Raw genomic sequence first — 7,262 nt, forward strand, 5'->3', positions numbered from 1 at the left:
AGTGTTTTGCACTGTTGCTCCGCTCCTCCACCATTAGGAGTTCAACTGCTGCCCCTGCTCTGTGAATGTCCCAGTGACATGTTGTCATGACCTGCTCGTCCGATCCTCCTGTGTGCCACGCCCCCCTCGTTACCTCGTGTTAATTTCCGAGTGTGATCACCTGTTGCCTGTTATTTTCGGCTTGTCCTGTGTATTTAGTCTGTGTCTGAGTCTGTTTTCCCCAGGTCTGTCATTGACGTAGTTTGCCGTGTGCTCCCCTTGTGCTGTCTGCCTGTAATAAACCCCGTTATACCCATATTTACGGCCCTCTCGCCTGCTTCCCCAGCTGGCCCGCACGCCGACATTACACGTGTCCCTTGGGTTTCGGTCTCTGATGGAATGATACTTTGTTCTGGGTGCAGTGCTGCCTGGAGTACAGGAAATCTGTGGAATTTTTTGTCACTCAATCAGAAATTAAGGTTATGCAAATTTGTCCATCGTTTTTTAAAATTATCATCAATTCATCTTTCAGTCTGTTTACACTTGGGTTTAAAATGTGTCTTGGGTGATCGGATCAGAATTGGAGTACGTTAAATACTAGCGATGGCTCGATACCGATTTTTTTGGTCCGATACCGATTCCAGAACATTGAGTATCTGCCGGCTTTTTTCTTCCACGAGCTTAAAGTATGTCAACACGCTTGGAGTCCGACGTTGTACCGACGTACATCACGTGACATGCTGCTCATATGATACGGTTGCCTTTACTACATATTGTTCAGCTAAGTTCAATTAAGCATTCACATGTCGCGCTGATGGATCGGATCAGATACTCCTAGTTTATTTTTCCGATATACGATCCAGGAATTTTGGTCAATATCAGATCGATACCAATACTGCAGATCGGATTGGTCCATCCCTACTAAATACAAGTGTAAACGACCACCAAGATGCATCATGATCTGATCTCTCAAACCACTAGTCAAGATGGTCAGGGACACATTTGACCACATATCTTTTGTAATGTAAACACTAATGCATCCTGATGCATCCCCAACAAGGATGTCACAATAACTGTGCATGGGCCACTAGCAAAATCTAAACACAAGTAGTCAGCTGGACACTTTGCAGATTCAGGACAGACACAGGTGTAAAGGCTGATGTGCCCCAGCTGTCTACTTGTGATCCTATCAACTAAGATGCATTTTAAAACCAAGTATAAACAGCCTTATTCTATCTCTTAGCAACAGATTCCCTGTTTGAAGTGTACTTCTAGATGCTAATCTTTAGCAAAGGTTATAAGCGGTCACCAGTTAGAATCAATATGGGCAATTCAAGAGAAAAAAAACTCACTGCATGGTAAAGTCTAGTTTATGTAAAAAGTGTGCAATTATTTACGCATATGATTTGCCATTCATTTCAGACAGAAGCAACCCTTGGTTTTGTAGTATGCAGATCTTCCAAACCACTTGAATTTATGTACATTATCAGATATTAGCACAAAAGAAATATAGTTAATAAAACAATTTCCCACTGATAGATTAATATGAAGAATATAACAAAGAGAATCAATAGTATTACGGCTGTGATCAAATTCAGTTATGTTTGCATAAGTGGGAATATATATGTTGTTGTTACCAAACCTATTGAGTCACTTTTAAATACTAGTAATTTATTAGAATAATTTTAAGGGGAGGGCATGGAATAGTGTATGTACTGCTGATAAGGGCTGTTCAGTGATGGTCACTGTCAAGAAAATGTAAGAGGTTTTTTAAATTTCATCCATTCATTCAAATTACACAACCTGAAAAGGAGTCAAATGGACTTAAATGATCATTTAATTCAGTTTGTTTGGCACCCAGTTGTACTAAAAACATCCTAGTCATTATGTTTCAAGGCCATAAGTGAAAAGCTCAGTATGAGAATATGCATTTTCACTATCACAGAAAGTAACTATAGATTAAATCTTTCCATTTGGTTTTTTGAAAAAAAAAAAAAGTGCTTATTTATTTAGGGTACCAAGTGCATGACTGAGTTGGGTTTAATTCCTAGCCCTGACTCTGTGTGTGTCACTTTGCTTTTTCTCTCTTTGTTTGTTTGGGTTTCCTTCCACAGTCTATTCACTTTAGGTGATTTGATGGCAAATTACCCACAGAGGATGTGTGTGCTGCCTGTAATGGACTGGCATCCCATTCAGGTTTTCTCATGATTCCTGGGATAGACTTCTGGCTCACCATAACCCTGTATTGGATAAGCAGTACTGTCAAATGGGTGGATGTACTTTACTTGTTGATTTTGCATTCATTTTAAATATGGATGCATCAATACCATTTTTTCAGACCAAGTACGCTTTCTAGTACTGACTGACACCAATTTGGGCTGGGCAATGTCTAAGAACAATGTTGAATTTTTACTGGAAAATTTCGGGGTGAATAATTAACCACGCCCCCCAACACACACACACACGTGCAGCACCAAGTTCTTTGTTATGTGAAAAATTATATATATGAATGAACCACTACACAGCTGACATTAATACTTGCCAGCCAGGGGAATAAAGCAGTGGTTCACAAATTTAGTACTATCTCAGAGTACTATCTCAAAGATTATTATGCTCTCCGTTCTTCGGCGTACCACCAAGGACGACATACTACGCAACCGCGTACCACCAAGGACGACATACTACGCAACCGCGTACCACCAAGGACGACATACTACGTAACCGCGTACCACCAAGGACGACATACTACGTAACCGCGTACCACCAAGGACGACATACTACGTAACCGCGTACCACCAAGGACGACATACTACGTAACCGCGTACCACCAAGGACGACATACTACGTAACCGCGTACCACCAAGGACGACATACTACGCAACCGCGTACCACCAAGGACGACATACTACGTAACCGCGTACCACCAAGGACGACATACTACGTAACCGCGTACCACCAAGGACGACATACTACGTAACCGCGTACCACCAAGGACGACATACTACGCAACCGCGTACCACCAAGGACGACATACTACGTAACCGCGTACCACCAAGGACGACATACTACGCAACCGCGTACCACCAAGGACGACATACTACGCAACCGCGTACCACCAAGGACGACATACTACGTAACCGCGTACCACCAAGGATGACATACTACGTAAAAACTTCTGTTATTTTCACCGCACCACTTGAGATTTACTCTGTCCGTGTATTTGCTGTATGGTAGGCTGTTGCATTGTGTTTCTGGTGGAATTTTCATCATATTTTTTCTTATGTTTATTTTTAGATGTTTAATTAGATTTCTTGTTTTGTATGCTGGGCCAGTCAATCCAATAGGCAACATAGGCGGCTGCCTAGGGCACGAATTTCTGAGGGGGTGCTGACTTGCCAGACCAATTTCATTTTGTCTCAGATGGGGGGGCACTGGCAGTGATGCTTGATTAGAGCAACACATCACACTAGTATCACACTGTACTAATATCGGCATCTATCCACCCCTCATTTTAGATAGTCTTGTTAATTTATTGTAGTTTCATTTCCCCCTATTTCTGCATAATGTATGCAGTGGAAAGTTTAATAGTTACACCTGCTTGTTAACACAAACAGTCTGCTCCTCGGAAAAGCGAATCATACAGGTGCAGCTGAACACAAACAGTGTGTATACAGGGTCAAGAGGCTTATCTATTGTTTGGCTAGACAATAGCATGGCTAATGTGGGATCTACGAAATTTTGAATGCGGGGAGAATGTTGATGCCAGACATGGCGACTCCAGCCTCTGAGGAACAGCCACATTCCTGGATGTTCATACACTGGTCATATGAAAGATCTGAAAAGCCTGGTCTAAGTGACTTTGACTGTGGCATGGTTGTTGGTTCCAGCCATGCTAGTTTCGGTATTTCAAAAACTGCTGACCTACTGGGATTTTCATGTACATTGGTCACTGGAGTTTACAGAGCATATTGCGATAAACGAAAAAACTTCCAGTCAGTGGCAGTTCTGTGAGACACAAAACCATCTTGTTAATGAGAGGTCAGAGGAGAATGGCCAGACTCATTAAAGTTAATGGAAAGGCCAGAAGTATAAAAATAACAGGTTAGTACAACAGAAAGGTTTCTCTAAATGCACCACTAATCTTCACTTGAAGTTTTTCCAAAGGCATAAGTGGGTCCTATCCGGTACTGGCCAGGTGTATAAGTAGGTACAGATTTTAGTTCTAAGATTTACTTATGGAAAGAGTTGTTTTTTTTTTTACATTTGTTTTTTTCTGGTTTTTTTACATCGTTCTATGGAAGCTTATGCAGTACTGTGTAAAAGTCTGAGGCAGTCAAAGGAAATTTAACTGAGAAGTAAGAGAACATGTGACAATTTAACATTTGAACATTAAGAGTAACTCAACAAAAACTAACAGGAATGTCCTCCGTTCTCCAAAAAGTTCCCAAACCTCTCCTTACCTTATCTGTCACATTTCACGACCACCTCACGTAGGTAATTAATTTAATAAGTTCAAAATAACTGAACGAGGTATTGATTAACCAAACAAGGTGGGGTAGTGGTCAAGTTAAAAAAAACACATTGGTTGCTGCAAATACTGGGGTGAGTTTAGTAGAAGTTTTGAAATGGCTAAGCTGACACATATTGTCATAGTTTTCCACCAATACTGAGATCATTTGAACATCATTTGTTTAGGCTGCATAAAACCTTTGCACAGCACTGTATGCTTTTATTAAGTGGCTGGTACAGTGGCTCATATCTCAGCACTGGGAGTTTGAATTGCACCTCTGCTCTGTTCATGTGGAGGTAGCATCTTCTCCCCATCTTGTGTGGGTTTGCTCACACAGTCCAGAGACATGCAGTTAGGATGACTGACTGGCGTTTACCTTACCTTAATTACTTTGAGCATTATGACTGTCATGACAAATTGGCAATTATTGTATTCTGAAACATGCACAGTAATAAGAAGCTGCTTGCCTTAAGACAAAGATAAAGATGACCTCTTTTTTTGTCTTAATGAGTAGGCATATGATATCACCGATACAAAGACTTTGAAGTAGCTGACTGGATGATTTTTTTTCAGCTATTCTCTGATGTTTTTTGATATTTACTTTTTTTATATATTCACCTTGGAAAAAAAAAGTTGCATTCCATAAGAAGACCGCAAGAACATTCGTCGTTTCCTTATTAAAGGAAATAGCCAAGCACATTAGACACATATATCTGAGTCAGTTCCAAGGTTATTAGCACAAGTCATCAAAACATTAAGTTATACCACAAATACCACAAACTAGCGCATTCTAAGACCTGCGACTGCTACGTGAGCTGCGAGTCATTTTCATGCATGGCTAGATGCAATAGTTTGACAAAAGAGGCATACTGTTGATATAGCAGTGAAATTGCTATCCTTTCATCAACCACTGCGCTGAACTTATTGGAAATTTCACATACTGTTGGGTTTTAATATGAAATGTAGCATAACACTAGACAGAATAAATAAACAAACACATAATGAGCTGGAAAAACACCTAAAGCCAACCTAAAACTGTCTGCATTGAACATTCCCATCTTAAACAGGTGTTCTTGCTCCTCTTTTTTCAAATTTAGGAATACATTCCATGTAGGTTGCTATAAACAGTAACAATCCATTTTCTGATACCTATTTTCTGCTTAATCATTTCATTAAAAAACTGATTAAAACTGCACATAGTGTTACAGGTAAAAGATTTCAGGTTAAGCAGCAAATGTTGTGTAATATAAATATAGTTGTGTCATTACATGCCAATGTTAGTGAAGAATTTCAGAGTGATTCATAATTAGCCTAACTGAGTGTAAGGCTGCATCTCACATGGTTAATGAGAATTTGCCTCCAGCAAAGCACTTTAGCAGCTATTAACATACTGTCCAAACACTGAGATGCAAATGAGACATAAAAAATTCACATAAAGACTACAAAAAAGGACAAGTGGGCAACGTTTTGACTTCATGTTTTGACACCAGAAGTAACTGAATAAATTCATTTTTCATTTTTTTTTCAATTATTGAGGCATGTCTCCTGTATATTCATTTATTATTTTGAAAACAAATAGCACACACTGATGTATCTTCTCGCATATTGTCAGTAATTGTTTTTGTTAATTAGATTATCTTCCCGTGAGGCTGATTGATGAAGCCTGTTCAGGTATCATTAATAAATAAAAATGTTAACCGTTTTCTATGTCTCACCATATGTTGTATGTGCTGTGACAGAAATAAATGAACAAGGCATAATTATAAATTTTTAAAAAACCTTCTGTGTCAAAAAGGCACAGGCTCTTTTCACAACCGACAGTGACTGTAAAATCTAGTATTGAAAAAGAGATGAATTTTGACATATGTGATACTATTAGTATTGACTTAGGTTCTAGGGTGAATACAAGTCTTTCAAGGGAAAGCTATCAACTACTGCAGTGAACATATTCTCCATAAATTAATAACTGGGCAGTTATTAAAGATGTTTTCTTGATCCTCTGTCAAATTTTAGAAGACATAAAAATATGGACCTTGGAATTATTTCATTCACAACAACAATCGGTAAAATTATTAATGAATTTAATGATTCATTAAAAAAAATCAGTCATTAAATGAGAGAATATTACCAACATATATATATATATATATATATATACTCTGTGTGTGTGTGTGTATTTAATATGTATAGCATATGAGTGTTTATATTTTTTAACTCTTTACATTTTGTTGTATGAAAGGAAACGATTTCCCAGCAGCCTAGATTTCTGATTTTGAAATGTCAGTTGAGGGGATCTGTGTGCCATTTAACTTGCTGTGACCTTTTGTGGATCATTTCAGAGCAAATGCTCTCCCTTGAGCTTATCTTTTCATGAAATGCTTACTGGGCCCTCAGCTGCATGATCTGCACATGATAAATAGTCCCTTAAAGCTACATTACACCACATAATTTCATGCTGGATGCTTCAGAGTTGAATATATAAAACTTAATGGTGTTATAGAGATCGCAAGTGTAATTCGCAGTTCATTCAGCTTCAGAAAGAATTACAGAGAATATCTAGATTTACAAAATACCCGAATGCAGAAAGAGTGCAGCATATAACCACAGCACTGAGTCTGCTTTCAAATGATTCTCCACATATTTAAACTGATTTTTAAATTCCCAGTTTATAATTTACCATCAGTCAGAACAAACTTTTCTGGAGATATATTTGGATTTGTTTAGAAATAAATAGCCTAGTTATGTGGTTTTGAGTTTAATGTTCTAATGATTT

The sequence above is a fragment of the Paramormyrops kingsleyae genome, chromosome 7 (genome assembly GCF_048594095.1).
Source record: "Paramormyrops kingsleyae isolate MSU_618 chromosome 7, PKINGS_0.4, whole genome shotgun sequence".
NCBI lineage: Eukaryota > Metazoa > Chordata > Actinopteri > Osteoglossiformes > Mormyridae > Paramormyrops > Paramormyrops kingsleyae.